This window comes from Monodelphis domestica, chromosome 6 (assembly GCF_027887165.1).
Source record: "Monodelphis domestica isolate mMonDom1 chromosome 6, mMonDom1.pri, whole genome shotgun sequence".
NCBI lineage: Eukaryota > Metazoa > Chordata > Mammalia > Didelphimorphia > Didelphidae > Monodelphis > Monodelphis domestica.
Genome location: NC_077232.1, coordinates 56,611,788 through 56,629,055, shown reverse-complemented (window position 1 = coordinate 56,629,055; position 17,268 = coordinate 56,611,788). Strand labels below are relative to the sequence as shown.

Sequence of the window (17,268 nt, the reverse complement as noted above, 5' to 3'; positions counted from 1 at the left end):
ATTTAGAACCAAGAGAAAACTTACTATAGATTTTCAAGTATTTTTTCATTGCTCAGTATGTTACCTAAGCCCGATATTGATCACTCACTATAGATGACAGATTTTCTAGGTAACACATCTTTAAAAATTTTTATCCAATAAATTAATCCATGTTTTGTTGAGCTATTGGGCTATAGATATTTGATAAGGAGGTATTACTGATTTTTCACTTCCTTCCATCTTCTGATTGCAGATTTGACTGTTGACTGCAGAAGTGGTATTGTAGGTTCATGTACCACCAGTTATCATTTTCATACAAGATCTGTAGTGCTAGATACCCACAATTCATCTCTTCATTTTAGTCTTGTTGCAGGAGGAGCAGGTTGACTTGTCATCTGGCTAATTTCAATTTTCTTCACTAATTTTCTGAGGGATGCACCATAACTTGTTCCATATTTGCCAATAATTCCAACTTTCTTGGTATTTTTACTATATGGCCAGCTGCAGGACCCAATCTCGGAGATGTTTGATAAGAGTTTCATTTAATTTTGTAGCAAATATTATCCATGTAGGTTTAAAAAGATTTGTGAAGAAAGAAGCATATTCTATAAAACCTAAGTCTGATCTAGTTTTATGTTTGCTAACTTCTCCTGAGCCCCATAATTGTGTTTTCATTTTTAAAAAATGTGTCTGATCTTGTTCCCCCTAAAAAAAAAGACTGTAGATATTAATTAGAACTCAAGATGTCTGTTCAAAATTTATGATGTGCAAAGTGCTTGTTCTACCACAGGAAAAATAGATAAGACACAGGCCCTGTTTTAATGGAGCTCTATAATCTAGTTGGGGGGTGGGGGGATTAGACATATTCTAAATGGCTGTGGTAAAGAACAAAGAAAAAAATTGGAGTTCTTCATTAGAAGGATCAAGAAAGGCTCCATAGAGAAAGGATGATTGAAGTTCAGTCTTGAAGGATGGGTGGGTTTTCATCAGGTGGAAATATAGGAAGAGAAAGTATTTTCTGGACATGAGAATAACACAAACAAAAATGTAGAAAGAAGGGATTGTGGGTCACATGCACTTACCAGATATTGCTGTATTAATTTGAACTGCATTTGGCTTTAATCCCATTCCTGAAATATGAATTAAGGACAGAATGTCAACCACACTGCGTGACTTGAAAACAAGGCCTGTTGAACATGTGTGTCAGTAGGACAGCTTTTGAAGAACTGGTCAAGACAAAAACTATTAGCTTTAAGACTCCGGGATAGAGTTGTCAGGAGTGGGGGAAATAGCAGTCACTGATGAAAAGAATGAACTCTTTTTATATGGTGTTACTAGACTGATAGATCAGTGCTGGAGATGTGTTATACTTAGCTTTCAGCAATGCTTTGGATTAAGTATCTCATGCTGCCTTTCTGGGAAAGATGGAGAGATGTGATATCCATGATAATATAATTAGATTCAGAACTGGTTGAATGTTCAAACATTAATATTCTAAAGGATCAGTGTCAACATGGAGGAAGGATCTAGTGAAGTATCCTGGATCTATCCTTGGTCCTAAACTCTTCAACAAATCATTTTTTCTTTTTATTGATGACTTCACAACCAAATTTGCAGGTGGCACAAACTTGGCAAGATCAGCTAAAACACTGGGTGGAAAAGTCAGGATCAAAAAAGACTGGCAGGTTAGCCAATTAATCAATAACCCAGCCTTTCATTAACACATACTAAGTATCAGGCATTGTGCTAAGTGATGGGTATGCAAATATAAGGAAAAAGAAAGACAGTTCCTGCCTTTTAAGAGACAGTGAGATGATACCCTGGGTAAAGCACTCTACCTGGAGAAAGACCTGAGGTGAAATCTGGCATAACTGTGTGTTCCTGGGCAAATTATTTAACATCTGCCTCAGTTTCCTCAACTGTAAAATATGGATACTAAAAGCACCCCCTCCCTGGGTGGTTGTAAGGATTAAATGAGATATCAAATCACTTAATACAGTGCCTAGCACATTCAAATAGTCTTGTTTTCTTCCTTCCCTCAAGGAGCTTGCATTCTAATGGGGGAAGAAAATGCATAAAAGGGGACCAAAAAGGTATAGGGGGTTGGTGAGAGGCAGAGGCTGAATATAATAAATTGGCTATACTGAGAGCTATAGAGTATTGAATAAAGAAAGTGATAACCTAACTCTGAAGTGCTGTTCATTGATCAGACAACAATGGGAATAATTAATTGTCTTCTGGGTACCATATTCAAGAAAGTTATCAACAACCTGTAAAGTATCCATAAAAGACCAACTGATATGAGGTAAAAGTCTATAAAGATCGCACACATCATATGAAGATTGACTGAAGAAACTGGAGGTATTTAGGCTGGGGGGGGGGGAATTTAAAGATTTGGGGGCACACAATACCTGCCTCCAAGTATTGTCATATAGAAGAAAAGTTTGACTTGATCCCAGAGGACATAACTTTTTTTTTCAGCAGTACATTTCTTTTCTTCTAGAGTTGAAGAAACATGAGACCCAGAGAGGTTAAATGACTTGCCTAGATTCAACATAGCTATTAAGTATTTGAGGTAGGATTTGAACTGAGGTCTTCCTGACTCCAAGTGATTATTTTCACTGATCATGCTGCCATTGCTCTTAACATTTCTAGAACATTTTTATGGAGCAGTGACTGGAAGTTGCAAAGATAGGCAGAGTTAGATTTTGTGTAAAGGAAATATTTCAGGGGCAGCTAGGTAGTCCAGTAGATAGATAATCAGGTCTGGAATCAAGAGGAGCTAGGTTCAAATCTGAACTCAGACTTCCTAGCTATGTGATCCTGGGCAAGTGACTTAACCCTGAATCCCTAGCCTTTAATATTCTTCTGTATGAGAACCAATACTAGGAATGAAGGTAAGGGTTTTAAAAAAAGAAAATCTGTCTGATCACAGGACTGTCCAAAAGTAGACTAAGCAACCCCAGGAGATAGTGGATTCTCTGTCAGTTGGAAATCTCTAGTGGAAGCTGGATTTGAGTACTTGTTGGGGATGGTATCAAGGGAAAATCCCAAAATACATACAATTAAGACTAGACAACCCCTTAAGTTCCTCTACCTCCAATTTTGTGTTGCTTTGCGAATATTTGGAGTGTTTTCTATTTTTCTTATATCTCCACACTTAAATATTTTGGATGTGTCCACACTAATACTCACTATCCACTAGAACTAAAGACTTGAGTCCATTATCCTGTCTATGAAGTATTCCCAGACTCCCTTCTGGGCTATATAATTTCTCTTTAATAATTTGATCTTTCCATTCTTGAGTTATTGGGGGTTTTTTTTCTCCAAATCAGGTAGGTATTTTAAGAACCTGAAATAACAACATAATCACTTGATCATAACAGACTCATTTTTTCTCATTCCCTATTTTCTAGGAAATATGACAAATGGAATTCTTCTTTTCTGTTGAATAGACAGTTTTCTTTCTTTCTTTCCATATGTCTCTTTCGTCATTTCTTTGATTGTTGCTGCCTTTTATGGAAAGGAGAATAGAGACAGTCTTTGCTGGAGACAGAGTTTTATAGCCTTCAATGCTGTCTTTTTGGAGTATCACTAGGTCTGCAGAATGAGCTGAGCCATTGATTTAGTAACTCTATAAACTTGTCACTTTGCAGTTCTACAAGCAAGTTACTTATCCCAGTTAGTGATTGGAAGATATAACTATGAAAGCTTTGTTCACATTGTGCTTTCTTAACTGGGCTTTGAAGGAAAAGTCAACAGTTTGGTCAAAAAGTATGCTTTAGTGCTGCTGGCCTTGTCAAACAGAATACAGTTAGGATAACTCATTTGTAAACTTCTACAAAGGATAGGAACTAAACCTATGATTTAATTGGCATAGAGCCTCCTGGGTAAGGAAACTCCTTCTTTCAATGCAGATCAGCAAATTCTCTGCAGATTATAATCTTAGAAGAGTTGCCTATAGCCCTGAGAGAGAGAGAGAGAGAGAGAGAGAGAGAGAGAGAGAGAGAGAGAGAGAGGCTAAAAGGACTTGCCCTGGGTCAGTTAGTGGGTGTCAAAGGCTGGAATGAAACCCATTTCCTCTTGGTTTCAAGGCTGGCTTCCCTCCACCACACCAAGCTGCCTCTGTGAAATTTCTCCTTGGAAAAAGAAAAAAGACGATGGCAGACTATATGTTAGTTATGTTCCAGTTAATGCCCATGAATTTTTTTCACTTAGTTTTTTTGTTACTTCAGTTTTTCAAAATTATTTGCTTCATTTGGAAGCTTTTCTTAGTCAATGGGACTTTTGCAAAGTAATTTTCAGTCTTTAAGAAAAAAAAAGAACTTTTTTTTAGAAGTCATGCTCCTTGAGAAATAGATGGAGAAACGTGGTACAGTTATGGTGGGAAATAGTATGGTTAAGTGGAACTTGTTAATTTATTTGACCCAAAGCAGAGTCATTAATGAGATCAATTCACTTGAGGGGAAGGTCCATAATAAAGGGAGTGCTCCAGTGATTTGGGATTGAACTGAAAATTTTAAGCATTTTAATCAGTGAACTGGTTTGAGTCCTAAATTGCATACTTCATAAATTTACAGATGACACAAAGCTAGGAAAAGTAGCCAATATATTGGATGTCATGATCCCAAAAGATCCCAAGAGACTGACATATCACGTAAAATCCAAGATGAAATGTAGTAGAGATAAATGTAAAGTATTCCTCTTGTACTCAAAATTCAACTTCACAAGTACAAGACTGATGAAATTACTCTAAAGTAATTCATCTTTAGAATACTTGGAGAATTTAAAGTGGATTTAAAGTTCAATCAGCAGTGTAGTTTAGTGTCACCAAAGCGAATATTTTAGGCAATGTTTAAAAAAAGAAATAGTGCCCAGAAGAGGGAGGTAATGTTCCCACTGTACTCTGTCTTTAATAGGTCACATTTGGAATATTGGGTTCAGTATTTTCAGTATATGCTGTGTCTTTTCCAATTGAATAGAAGTTCTTTGAAGTAAAGGATTGTTTCATTTTCATCTTTGTATCCTCAGTGCCTTGCACATATTAGGTATAAGAATCATGTTAGTAGGTGTTCTTTGGTAGTCATTTCCTTTTTCAGTCTAGTAAGAAAGAGTTTTCAAATAAAAGGCATCATTCTTCTTTAATATTCAAAACCAACTACCTTTACCATTGAAATTCGGCTCAAAAAATGAGCCTGTAGTTCCATGAAAATCAATTGTGTTTCAAAGCTCACATTTGAAACTTTAATGCACATCATTCTTCTGGATCTTTGTTCCCTGGTTTTAGTGACTGAGAGGAAGATTAGAGGCTTCAGAATGAAAATGAGTCATTAATTAATTAGATGAAATATAATTTTGACTTTCCAGTGACAGGAATAGAACTTGACCCTTTGATGATCATCAGGACTTTGAGATAATTAATCACATCATTTGTCATGCTTCGATATTTTCCAGGGAAAGTGTCAGACAGATAAAATTTCAATCTAATGCCAAAGAACATTTACCTGAGGTTTGAGGGGAAGTGCTTCAGGTTTTGTTTTTCCCAATCATTTTGTCCATTTCAGCTACAATATAGTTTCTGTATCAGTGTTCACTGTAGTCATATTTATTTTATCTTTTTAAAAAGTTTTATTGATGTACTTTGTTGTTTATATATTATAATTCTACCAATTATTCACTCCAACTCACAGAACTCTTCCTCTGTAACAAAGAAAAGCAATTATGCCAAATCAAATGATTCAGTGACATCTGTGGTCATTTGCTGGATCTGCCATATTTAATGCCCTTTTCTATACCTGAGGGGTAAGGATGGGCTCTTCATCTGACCTCTGGAATTTTTGATATACTCTCATAATTTTTATTGACTGTTTCATGATCTCTCTTAGCATTAGAAAGTATTCATTTTGCATCCTGGTGAACACAGGCAGAATTTATACTGTAAGCATGGGTTGTTAAAAAAACAAAAAATTTAACCTTACTCTCTTAAGACTCCCCGACTTCAAATCTTTCACTCAGTAAAACAACTCACGAGAAACCTCCAACTGCATGAGTTTGTAGGGTTTTGATACTTAGAAACCTCTGCTTTATCACAATCAATTTCTTAAGAAGAACCAAGAATTCATACAGCACCTTTGTGACATGTACTGTGTTAAGGGCTGAGGTTGTGGTTCATTCATTTCAGTCATGCCTGACTCTTGTTTAGGGGATTTTCTTGGCTGAAATCCTGGAGTGGATTTTTCATTTCCTTTTCCAGCTCATTTTACAGATGAGGAAACTGAGAGAAATAGGGTTAAGTGACTTGTCCAGGATCACACAGCTAGTGTCTGAGCCAGAAAACTAATGAAGATGAGTCTTCTTGACTCCAGGCCCAACATTCTATCCACTTTACCACCTAGCTACCCAAGGGTAAAGGAGACAAATACAAACATGAGATTAGCCATTGCCCCTTATGCTTCTCACCCTTTAACTGCAAGCAATTGGATTAAAACTCCTGTTTCCACCAACATACAGAAAGTCTTCCTCCATTGCCACCAATGACCTCTTACTTACAACATCAAATGACATTTTCTTGGTTCTTATCTTCCTTAATCTTTCAACAGAGTTTGATACTTCATGATGCTCCCTTCTTCTTCTCTTCTTATTTGTCTGACTCCAGGCTCCTTGCTAATTCATATTCCCCTCCCCATCCCCTAATAGAACACCCCCCCCCCAAGGCTTTGTACTAGGCAATCTTTTTTTACATTCTTTTCCATGATGATTTCATCTATTCCCATGGCTTCTAATGTCAACTTTGTGCAAATGACTGTCAAGTCTTCATTTCCATACCTAATCTCTTCCTCTAATCTTGAGTATTTTATTTCCAACTGTTCAATGAGCATCCCTACCTGCATGTCCTGCTGGCACCTAGAACATCACAACTTAATTCTCCATCTCCCTTCTCCCAACTTCCCTATTTCTATTCTATAATGATTCTCCCAGTCATCCAGGTGCAAAATTTTGGAGTCTTATTTGTTCTTCTCTCCATCTTCTCCATTTAATTTCATGGCTAAAATCTAGAAAATTGACTCACAGTAGTGTCTCTTCCATTTTAACCATTCCTAATTCCATTGCCCTCACCCTTCTCACCTAGACTATTGTAATAGGCTCCTAATTTCTTCTCTTATATCTAGTTCCTTTCCTCTCCATACTTTTGCATGATTCTTTAAAAAATCATCTTCATAATGCACACTTGTAACCATGCTATTTCTCTGCTCAAAAAACATCAATGGCTCCCACTTCTCTGTACATTAAAAATATAAATTTTTTTGCTTGTCATTTAAGCCCTTGTATAATCTGGCTCCAGCCTACCTTTCTATCCTTATTTTGCATGTTCTCATCTAACATACTCTAGTTTTTAACTTTGATTTTTTAAATTCTGAACTTAAACTGCAAATAAAATGGGCATTTCCATGTACATAATAGAACCAAAAAAGAATTATGCTTAAAATTGCAGATCTCAATTATGTTCAGCTTTCTTTTACTTTTTAAGTACATTGCGCACATATTTAGTGTGTACTACTACATATATGACCAGGAGTTAATGCGTCATGCCATTCTTGTGATTGGCAGGCTTCCTGTCCTCAGGAGTATCTTGGCAAATGATAAGTCCTGTCTGGCTAATATAACAATACTTTTATGTCTGTGTTTCTCTTATAAAAGAAAAAAAAAGATGACAACTTTTCATCCTTTGCCTTTTTCAACAATACAGGGTCTCACTGTATTTCTCTGAAATGTCAAATGGTGTGAAAAACCAGTGATCTGTAATAATTCACAACTAACTGGAAAAAAAAAACAAAATAAAAATATTTGAGGAAGGCGAAAGCTGATCTCTGCTGCCCTCTAATGGAAAAGTTTTGTATAATTTCGAGAGCCTCTAGGTTGCCATCTAACTTTCCCAATTCTCTCTCCCCCTTCCTTGTATGTATGTTTATGTATATATACATCCATGTAAATGTGTGTTTGTATGCACACACCTATTGGACCTATAATGTCAGTGACTTTTAAAAGATTGTCCTCTGACACATAGTTTTTATTTTTTTTTAAACCCTTACTTTCCATCTTAGAATTAATACTGTGTATTGGTTCCAAGGCAGAAGAGTGGTGAGGGCTGGGCAATGGGGGTTAAGTGACTTGCCCAGGGTCACACAGCTAAGAAGTGTCAGATTTAAACCTACAATTTCTCATCTCTAGGCCTGGCTCTCAATCCATTGAGCTACTCAGCTGGCCCCAGACACATACTTTTTTTTTTTTTAAAGGCCATATTTTCTATCATCAGTGGCAAGGCAGAGGATCATGAGGTGACTTTCTCAGGGTCAGACAATTAGGAAGAATCTGAGGCTAAGTTTGAGCCATTAAATTTTTTTGCTTTTAAATTATCTATTAAAGTGAAACAAACAACCACCCCCCAAAAAAAGTTATCCATGTAAGATTATGAAATATAATTAACCATTTTTATTTTTTACCTTTTCCCCCACTAAGAGAATTTTAAACAGTGTCAGTAAGAAGGAAAACAAAGGAAAACAAAATTATTAGCTTTCTATTTCATTTTTTAAAAGATTCACCATATTGAATGGTATATCATGAAATTCATCATTGTGCATCCAGGAAATGTGCCAATGGAGCTCTCTTCTAATGGAGTATATAATTTAATTTGTCACATGTGGAGTGTCTCTTCCATTCTGGTGGTTGGGAAGAACAGTCGTCTATATCATGAATGTGCCAACTGGCTTCTTATGGGAATCAGTTAAAGGAACATGAATCCAACCACTAGGTTCCACAAGATGAGAGTGACCAAACAACACCTATTTCCCTCGCTGTCCCAGCCCTTTCCAGCTGTTTTTTCCAGCTGTACCAGGTGGTGGGACTTTCCAATTCTCTATCCGCTAAACTACCTAGTGTCCTCCTGGACACATATTTTCTGCATGACTCTTGCCAAGTCATTTAACTTTTCAGCGCTCTAGGCATTTATTTAGGATTATTAAGTTATATAGAAGTTGCTGACCTACATTGGTAATGGGATTCTCTTTACCTACAGTATAGAACTCCATACTGATGAAATCAGAGATCTAGTCCCTAGTTCTCCAGACGAGAATACTTTTATATTTATTTTTTGGATATGTGGGATGTACATTGATCATATCCTGGCATTAATACTTTGGATGTGTGGTCTCCTCTCTGTGGGTCTTCCCTCCAACAGGGTCAGTCACTTTCAATCCCCCTGATATGAATGCTGCAAAGCTCTTGTCTGTCTCCTCCCATGTATTCCTTCCCAAAGGATCCTAATGTTCTAGAGACTTACTGTTGTGTGGATGGCAGTGGAGAAGACCATCCATTGTCATGACTAAATTTACATGGAGTGGTGGAAAACATGTTCTCTAAGGAGGGCAGAAACAAGCAGTAACTATTGACTGAAATACAAGGGGAAGAAGGACAAGTGCTCCATGAGGCATTTTATTAGTTTGCTATTAGATAGATTGGGAATACGGTAATTTAGCTCTTACAAAAAGGTTTTGGTGGCACTTATAGCTCCTGTGGAGTCAGTTATTTGGCTGGCAGTCTCTCTCTCTTTCTCAGAGAAGCAGACTATTTGAAAGTCTGATGTATCACCTGAAATAAAATGCTTTCATTCTTTATTCTTTGTTGTAGAACACATTTAATTGGGACAACATGATGTAGCAGGTAAAAAGCCAGACTGATAGTCAAGATTTGTGTTTCTGGGCAAGTCTCTTCACTTATCATTAGTCCAAGGTTCCTTCTCCAAGGCTATCAACTATAGGCTATACTTGCATTTGGTAGAAGGAGTTTTCTTGTTGGGAGTTCCCTATACCAATGAAATCATGGGTAGAATCCAACTTTTTTATAAAAGTGAGTTGGATAGGAGTGGAGTGGATTGTGTTGGATAGTGAGAGGCTGGGGGAGGAGTGGCCTGAGTGAATGAAACATGATGACATTTTAGTCTCTGGTGTATCTGGGGTATCATGGAAGATGTTTTGAAGCAATTTAGGAGAATAAATGCAATTAAGAATGTAGTACCCAAACAGCCTCATAAATAAGTGGAATAGGTAAATGACTAGGTATATGCCATGATCTGGAGACCCTCCTGCTTCCAAAATAACCCCCTCCATCAGTGATGGCTCCCAAAATGTCACCACTGCAGATTTTTCCTTTGAGTCCCAAAGTTCATGGCAATAATCCAAAGGACTCGTTGTTCATAACCTGCCATGTCTGCATTTTAGGGAAGATTTTTATTAACCTAAGTGACCAAACCTTGCTTTTAAACATTCATTTTCCTGGGATATCAGAGAATTCAATGAAAGGCGATTTTTGATTCCTTAAAAAAATTATGGGCAAACAATTTCCCTAGTTCTACGCAGGAGGAGCAATAACTATTTTAGTGAAGGAGGTTTCAAAGGGGTAGATTGGTGAGTAAATCTTCAGAGTTTTGGGAAGACTATTTCAACTCCAAGTTGGAAATACCCAAGTTGATCTGGCTTTTCTGCAGCTTAATTTTTCAAAGGATGCATTTCCTACATTTGCTGTAGGGGGGCAGCAAGTGCCCAAGAAAAATAAACCATTCTTCTAGTATAACTAGATCAACAGAATTTATAGGAAAGGAACTTTTTTTTTAATTAAAAAGCTGCAAATTATATTAGTGATCGTTTCTCATGCATACCATGTAAGGTAAATAAATTTTGGGTACTTTATTCATTGACAAGCCCTCCCTAAATGAGATCCAACAGCATCTATAAATGTCTTTATAATCACAAAAATCTATAGAAATGTGAGGTGGCATTCTTACAAAACTATCTAATATAAAATTATACCATAGAAGAAATTTGTATTTAGGGGGCTCTAGTTTGTTTGTTGTTGTTTCATAGACACACATAATGTCAGAATCAGAGGAACCTAAAAGGATATTTAGTCCAAGAAGTACCCAAACTAGAAGCTACTGTACAATATTCTCTGTCATTGGATCATTCTGCTAGATAGTCTTTCCTTACAGTAAGTCTAAAATTGGCCCCTTTTGACTTGGAATACTTGCTCCAACTCCTGCACTGTGAGGTAAAGTGGAAAAAAATGAACCCCCTTCTATATAACATGCCTTCATATACTTGAAGATTAATATTATGTAGACTCCTCTGTCATAAATTTTCTCTTCTCAGAGATAAACATCCATGATATCTTGAATCATCTACTTATGGCATGATCTTGACTAATTTGGCTGCCATCCTTTGGATGCTTTCTAGTTTGTCAATGCCCTACCAAAGGTAATGCCTATAATTTTACAGGGTGCTCCAACTATGATCTGACCAGGACAGATTATAAGGACACTATCAGCCCCCAAATCCTGGGGGCTATGATTTTGATTAAAGCATCTTAAAGTCATGCTAGGTTTTTTTTGATGCCATATCACCTTCTTGAAACTTACTGAATTTGCCATCCACTAAAACGCTTGAAGTCTTTTTCACACTAACTGATGTCAAATTACATGTCCATACCAAACCTCGTGGCCTCCACACTTGGCCTTATCCAAGCATAAGACTTTTATCCTTATTAATGTTCACCTTAGCAAATCAGCCAGAAGTAGTGGATAGAGAACTGGTTTCAGAAACTGGGGCTCATATCCTCTCTCCGACAAGTACTCCCTATCTACCCTAGGTAAAGCACTTATACTCTCAGGGCTCTCTAATCAGCTTTCTGACATTATAAGCCACAGAAAAAATGTTGACCTGCATAATAGAGGGAATTTCCTCATTCCTTCCCTATCCTAATGAAATCATAAGTCCAAGCCCAATGTTCACATTATTAGATTCAGTCCAGTGTTCTTTCTCCTTGAAATATTTTTGGACCCTGATTCCATCATTCAATCATCCAATGTTCCGTTCTAGCTTTAGCTTGTTTCAATATTTGATGAACGTGCCGTCTTGGCTTCTATTTAAGTTACTGATAAAAATGTTAAATAGCACCATGCCAGTCAGAGATTCCTGGGGTATTACATTGGAGAATTACCTCCAATATGATACTGAATCATTAACTATGACTCTTTGGTTATGATTATTCAACTGCTTAAATATTAGTTCTTTATTTCTTTTGATGGCACCACCATCCTTTCAGTTACCTATGTTGACGATCTTGGATTCATTCTTGATTTTTCCATCTTCATTCCCTAAATATAATCTATTGTGATAGTCTATTGATTCTACCCCACATCCTTCCCTTCCCTGATTTATTAGTCTTGCCATCAGAAAGAGAGAGAGAGAGAGAGAGAGAGAGAGAGAGAGAGAGAGAGAGAGAGAGAGAGAGAGAGAGAGAGTTTACTTTGGCATGACTTGTGCTTGATGAAGTCTTGATGAAACCCACTGTGATTGGAATTTGAATAAAAAAGACCTGAGTTCAAGTGAACTGGAGCCAAGATGGCAGCTTAGTAGCAGTGAAAGCTTGAAACCATTCTGATTATCCATCCAAACTGACCTTAAAAAGATGCCTCAAAAGGATAGGGGTCAAAGCAGCATGGGTGAGAGGGCTCTCCCACTGAACACATAGGCAGAGAGAGTGAATTTCCACAATGTAAGGGGGAACCAGAAGCAAAACTGCAAATAGTAAAGTGCAGGCTGACCACCCCCCAACCCTTACTGGGCCAGCCTTGGAAACAGTGTAAAGGCAATGTTGGAATCCCAGGTCACAGGCTACACCAACAATAGAGCACCACAGACCCACCCCTTGAAGTGCTAAGTCCTGGCAGTAAAGTACAGAGGTTCATAGTGCTAGACTCTCTCAGACCTTTACTGCAGCAATGAAAACAGCCCTAAGGCAGCAGCTAAAACAGAAATTGCCAGTAATTTTCAGATTTCCCAATTCAATGGTACAAAAATGAGTAAACAACAGCAAAAACAAAACAAAAATAAAAACAAAACAAACCTATTGACCTTTGAAGATTTCTATGGGAAAAAAGAACAGAGAGTAGAAACAAATGGAGATTGTAAGATATAAGCAAACACATGAAAAATCTCCAAAAAAGGGGGGCAGGAATTTGTTGGAAGCTCTGAAAGAAGTAAAAAGGGAATTAAAAAATCAAATAAGAAAAGTTGTAGGAAAATGGGTAAAAATGAAAATAATGCAAAAAGAAAATGATAGCTTAAAAAGCAAAATTGGTCAACTGGAAAAAGAGGCATAAAAATCGAATAAAAAAAAGAATGCCATGAAAAATAGAATGGACCAAAATGAAAAGAAGGATCAAAAGGTCATGGAAGAAATTCAGTCTTTAAAAATTAGATTTGGGCAAATAGAAGCTAATGTTTTCACAAGACATCAAGAAACAATAAAACAAAATCAAAAGAATAAAAAAATAGAATAAAATATGAAATATTGAAAATAACTGACCTAGAAAATGACCTGAGTTCAAAACCTGCCTCAAACTTGAGTGACCTTGGGATAAGTAATTAACCTGTCAACTTCAGTGTCCCTCATCTGTAAAATGAGAATGATATCACATTTCCCATAGGGTTGTTGTAAGGATCAAATGAGATAACAAATTGTAAAGCACTTTACAAATCTTAACATGATATATAAATGCCAACTATCATCATCACCTACCAAAATAGTCACTACCCAATTCAGTACCTCAAGTCTTATTACTAGGATTATTCAATAATTTCATAAATGACTTCCAAAATCTCTCCCTTCTCCAAGCCATTCTTACACAGCTGATAAATTGATGTTACTTCAACACTGATCTGACAATATTACTTCCTAGTGAATCTTTATTGCTTTTAGGATAAGAGAAAAGAAAGGGAAAAAATCTTAGCCTTGTATTTAAAGCCAGCACAATCTGGTTTCCACCTACTTTTCTGGCATAATTTTATATTATTTCCTTTTACACATTCTACAATTCAGCCAAACTGGCCTACTGTTCTTTATATGTAATATTCTATATCTGTTTCTGTCTTCAAACAGATGCTTCTCCATGCTTGGAGTGAACTTCCTTTTCACCTCTACATATTAGACTCAGAGCTTCCTTCAAGGCTTGCTTTAGTTGCCATCTAAGCCATTTCTGATTCTGCCATTTATGAGTGTTTTCTCCATCATGAAATGACTTTGTATTTGCTTTGTTTGTACATTGTATTTGTTTATCTCTGTGTGTGGTGATACTTCCAATAGATTATTAACTCCTTTAGGATGGGATATGTTGCCTTTGTAGTCCCAGCAGCTTTGTACCACTAGAAGGAAGGAATGAGGGAAGGAGGGAAAAAGAAAAGGAAGAGAAAAGGAGGAAAGGCATCACAAGAGACTTTGGCATATGCTTTGCTAAAATGTAAGTAAATTGTACCTCCACCAATTCATTGAACTCCCAGGCTTAGCAACCCTTTCCAAAAAGGAAATGAGGTTAGTCTGGCATGACCTGATCTTGATGAAACCATGCTGGCTCTTTTTGATGAATACTTCCTTTTCCAGATTTTCACTAATAGTGAACTGGATATTTTTAGATCTTAAGCCCTCTTAAGTTTTTGTTCTTTTGAGGTCCTTAACTGACTTTCAAGAAAACATTAGATAATAATAGGTTTAGATAATCTAGTTTTACATTAGGTACTCAGTATTTGTTGACTGATGTTAGTTTAGGCAAAGAATTGTTTCATTTCCATTAATTAAAAAGATAGGCTATTTTCTAATTCATTTGAGCTACAATCACATAGCAACTAGAATTCCAGAATCTTATGAAAATAATAGTTGGCATTTCAGATAAAATGGCAGTAGATTCCAAAGAGCTGTCTTTCTTTCCTTTACTTTACAAGCCAATGCATTAGTCACTGTATTGATAGGCAACATGATGAAGTGGCTAGTGTAATATATTTGGTTTCATGAAGACTGGAACCAAACCCACCTCAGACACTAACTGTGTACCCTTGGATAAACACTCCTAACTTCTCTGGGCTTCAGTTTGTCACTGTAAAATTAAAGGTTTGGACTTACGATGCTCCTTCAGCTCTATGACCTTATGGTTTAAGGTGAGACCAGTTTGGGATAGTGTATTCCTGCTGCTGAACAAGTGTTAGCTTATATCAGAGCACAAAATCCTCCAAAGTCTTCAGTAAAATAGCTCAATTCCCTGATCTTGGACCCCTGATGCCCAGAAGAAACCAATAGTAATGATAATCATTGACATTTACAGAGTGCCTTCAAGTTTGCCAAATAATCTACATAGATGATCCACTTTGGACCTCACAAGAACTCTAAAAACCCTAAGTATTACAAATATGATTGCCCCATTTTGTAGATGACTAAGTGAAGGCTCAGTAAGGGACTTGCCCAGGTTCCCACAGCTACTGTGAGGAACTAGCTCCCTTTGTTGCAGACCCCAAGTTCAACACTTTATCCAGTCCTCCTGTTAGCTCTTTTACCCTGTATAGAATTTATTGCCAGATGAAACTTTGATCCTAGGTATCTCTAGGTCTGACTCCCTACCCTTTTTGTTCATGTGTCTATTCAGAAATAGCCTAATGGTTCAGGAATTAACTTTGGAGTACATCAAATGTATTGGTAAGATAATAATATTTTCCCTACTGCCCCAAGAAAGACCATTTAGTAAAATGATCTAGTTAGTTCAGCAGTGGTAATCCCACTGTCACTGGCTGTCTTCCTAACTCTGGACCACCCATCTGGTGATAATCTGTAGAGCCTCTTTTTGGTTCCCCAATGAAGTAGAAAGGATTCTTTATAGTATACTGCACTTGATACACACTTTGCTGATTATCTCCACCTTAGACTCTAATAGAGCTGTGAGCTCCATGCCAACCTCCTGTTTTTCTCTTTGCCTATAATGCTTTGATAAACTCTTGACTTGATCCAGAATGATTTCTAGTTCCTCTCCATTCTCTGGACCTGGATCTCACCCACTTTCCCAGGTTATTTCCTACGGTTTTGTCCCTTAATTGATGGTATGCACATGCACACACAAACACACACACATTCTGTGGTTACTTAGAAATATAGTATCCTAGGGGCAGCTGGGTAGCTCAGTGGATTGAGAACCAGCCCTAGAGACGGGAGGTCCTAGGTTCAGGTCTGGCCTCAGACACTTCCCAGCTGTATGACCCTGGGCAAGTCACTTGACCCCGATTGCCTAGCCCTTACCACTCTTCTGCCTTGGAGCCAATACACAGTATTGACTCCAAGACGGAGGTAAGGGTTTAAAAAAAAAAAAGAAATATAGTATCCTTCCCAATTTCCTGTAGTCCCAGATTTAATCAATAGTATTGAAGAAACACTAAAACTTCAGCATTATAAGTTCTGGATTCATATCCTGACTCTTCCCCCTTATTGCCTGCGTGACCTTAATTAAGTCATCTCTCTAAGCCTCAGTTTCTCCTTTTATGAAATAAGGCCTTATAAGGATTGTTTAAATTTAGAGTTGGAAAAGTAACTTATGGGGCACCAGGATCAAGTTATTCATTTTGTAATTGAAGAAACTTAAACCCAAAGTGTTTAAATAATTAGTCCAGCATCACACAGATAATATGTATATCTTCCTGACTCATAGTCCAGCACCTTAGCCTTTATACCTTGCATTCTCTCAAAGGATATTGAAATAAGTAATTGCTAAGACCCCTTCCCTCTAAATCCTTTGATCTTTCTTGTTGTTTAAATAATGGATCTTTTAGTTTTATCTATATAACAATATGTCTGCCTTAGCAAGCCCTGTTTATCTCTACTAGCACTGAATGTGAAACTGATTTATTGATGGAATTTCATATCACCATCCATGAAGAAGTGAAGTAAATGTTTTTATTTTTATTGACAAATTGTCCTTAGGGAAAAAAAATGTAGCTTTCCTGAATTGGCCATTGAAGTAGGAAAAATAACATGCTACTTAATCAGATCTTTAAATCATTCTCAATCAACATGAATTAAGAGGCTATTACATGCCAGGCACCATGCTAGGTGGTGGGGACACAAAGATAAATGAAAGTCATAATCATAGACTTTAGATTCTAATAAAAAACACATACATGGAGAGAAAAAAGAACCAGAATTTACCCCTAAATCAATTAAAGTTGAAATTATGAGTGAAAATGAAATTATAAGTATTTGACATGAAATTCAATTGCAGTCAGTGTATTTTGAAAAGGGATTTTTCTCTGGATGATATTAGGGTGGTTGTTTGGGTTTTTTTTTTCCTTTCCGTGTGTACATGCCTTTGGCAAAGGACTAAGAATAAGAACTTATTTATTAGAGAAACATTTTCATAAATAAGAT

The 17,268-nt window shown here is 36.9% G+C and overlaps 1 protein-coding gene and 1 pseudogene across 8 annotated transcripts in view; one reads left to right on the top strand and one right to left on the bottom strand.

The window, feature by feature from the left end:
- Positions 1-17,268, top strand: part of NAV2 (neuron navigator 2) — a 479,248-nt gene that overhangs the window by 207,831 nt on the left and 254,149 nt on the right. The window lies entirely within an intron of this gene.
- On the bottom strand, positions 195-521 carry LOC130455149 (60S ribosomal protein L37a-like; annotated as a pseudogene).